Below are 2,711 nucleotides of genomic sequence, written 5' to 3' on the forward strand. Positions count from 1 at the left end.
ATATATACATATACATATATTATGTGTGTGTATACGTATATGTATATACACACACATGCACACACACACACACACACACACACACACACACGTACCCTCACAGCAATATCGAGCCAGAATGTTAACTATCTTCTAGTTCCGTCATCAGTGTTATCTTAGAATTGATATAAATCTTACCTAAACTACCTCTCGGCATTCATTCTTACGTGTCTCTTTCGGTCTCCCCCTACCCCACCCAACTTCTTTCATTTCTTTTTCATTCTTTCTTGTGCTACATACCTTTTACCTTTTGCTTGTTTCGGTCATTGGATTACGACCATACTGGAACCTTGCATTGATTAGTTTTAGTCAAACCCCTGTGCTTATTTTTTTGGTGTTTTTTTTAAAGCTTGGTATTTATTCTATCTTCCACATTTGTCGAAAGAGGAATTCACTTGGTACAACCGTACTTAATCCTAATAACATTATTACATGTGGAGGTACATGACCTAGTGGTTAGAGCAGCGAACTCACGGTCGAAGTATCGTGGGTTCGAATCTCAGACCGGGTGATGTGTGTGTTTATGAGCGAAACACCTAAGCTCCACGTGGCTCAGGCAGGAGGTGATGGCGAATTTCTGCTGACTCTTTCGGCAAAACTTTCTCTCAATCTTTCCTCCTGCATCTAGCAGCTCACCTGTGACGGACCAGCGTCACGTCCAGGGGGTGGAGGACCTATATGCTAATGAAACCGGGAAACCGGCCCTTCTGAACCAGGCATGGCTGGAGAAGGAACAAACACACACACAACGTTATTACATAAAGGTATATGAATATACCTGTGTGTTTGTGTCTGAATAAATACCTGTTTCTAAGGCGGTGAGTTAACAAGAATCTTTTGCTCGACAGGCAAAATGCTTTGCGTCGTTAGATTCAGGGTTCAAATTTCATCGAGGTCAACCTTGCCTTTCATCCCTTCGGGATCGATAAAATAAGTACCAGCTGCACACTGGGTCGCGATGTAATCGGTTAGCCCCTTCTCTGAAATAGCTGGCCTCGTGCCAAAATTTGAAACCAATATATAGCTGTTTCTATTCACACATATACACACAGAAAATCTCTCTCTATCTCTCCATCTGTCTGTGTATGTATGTGTGTATGTACGTCTGTCTCTGTCTGCCCATCTGTCTCTCTCTCTCTCTCTCTCTCTCTCTCTCTCTCTCTCTCTCTCTCTCTCTCTCTCTCTCTCTTTCTCTCTTTGTCTCTCAAAACTCGTCGTCGAGATCGACGGAGAATCAGTCATTTCTTTTATTTTTTTCAGTTTTTTTTTCTCTAATAATCTCTAATTTCCTTGCTTTTTGCTGTTTTCTTTATATCTTTTTCTTTCTTTCTGTTTCATTCCTTTATTTATGTTTTTCTTTCTCTATCTAATTTTTTAAAAAAATCGTTACTTTTATTGTTATTTTATGTCTATTTTTATATATATATATTCGGTATCCTTTTTCTTCTTTTATCTTATTTTCTTCATTTATTGTTTCAACTTACCTCATTTATCCATTTTCTTGCATTTCTACTTTTGCTTTCTTTCTTCTTCCCTATTTTTCTTACATTTTTATTTCTTTTATATTTATCCTAATTTCTCACATTCTTTCCCCAAGTTCATTTACTTCATATTTTCATCATTTATTTATCTATTTATCCTACTTCGTTAACGTCTCTCTTTGTTTCTTTACCCCATATATTTTTTTTTAAATTACACTTCCCATTTTCTTCCCGTGAAGACACGTGGCCCAGTCCTTTAAATTGTTAAGCCATGGATTCTATTCTCGGACCGAGATGCACGCTCTGTCAATCAGCGAAACACTACATTTCCTGTTGCTTCAGACTGTTTCTACCAAAACGTAATAACAACAGCAGCTGTAATAATCCTGCGATGTACTGACGTCCTGTTAAGGAACGAGTTTCATGCTTCTGTTAAATTCCTTCCTATCTCCTTTTTTCGCTATCTTTTTCTTTCCCGTTACCTTATATTTGTCATTTTGTTATTTTTTTTACTTTTCATTTATCTCATCCGTTATATTTTTACGTTTCACTATTCTTCCCATTTTCTACCTGTGAAAGCGCGTTGCCGAGTGGTTTGGATTGTTAGGTCATAAATTCAATTTCAATTCTCGGACATAGCAGCGCGCGTTATGTCATCTAGCAAAGCACTACATTTCCCGTAACCCCAGACCCTTTCAGCAAAAAACGTAACGACGACTGGTGTGAAACACTGCGTGATACATTGGATGTGATACATTTTACCTCTCTGTACTCTCTTGCACAGTCATATGACAATCAGATTCAATTATGGCTTTGATTCGGTCGAACTAGCGACAGGCTAGCACCTTATTAAGAGACGAGTCTTATATTTGTTTTAACTTTATTCCTATTTCTTTTCAAAATTTTAGTTCTTCCTTCCTCTATCACATTTTTGTAATCATTGATTCACTTCTTTTTGTTTCTTTTTATATTTCTTTTCATTTACCATTTATTCGTTCCCTATTAACTTTATGCAAATTTTTATCTCATTTTAACACAATCATCTTTCTTATAGTTTTCCATCAATAACGTCTTCCTTTACATACACACCCATAAATGCATACACATATACGCTGATACGTGTATGTGTAAATACATACTCACACACATACGTGTATATATATATATATATATATATATATATATATATAT

At 36.6% G+C, this 2,711-nt stretch overlaps 1 protein-coding gene across 1 annotated transcript in view; it reads left to right on the forward strand.

Annotated features, from left to right (window-relative positions):
• Positions 1 to 2,711, forward strand: part of LOC106883560 (ephrin type-A receptor 4-B) — a 136,992-nt gene that overhangs the window by 116,579 nt on the left and 17,702 nt on the right. The gene's annotated exons all lie outside the window — the stretch shown is intronic.

Source organism: Octopus bimaculoides, chromosome 9 (assembly GCF_001194135.2).
Source record: "Octopus bimaculoides isolate UCB-OBI-ISO-001 chromosome 9, ASM119413v2, whole genome shotgun sequence".
NCBI classification, from domain to species: Eukaryota; Metazoa; Mollusca; class Cephalopoda; order Octopoda; family Octopodidae; genus Octopus; species Octopus bimaculoides.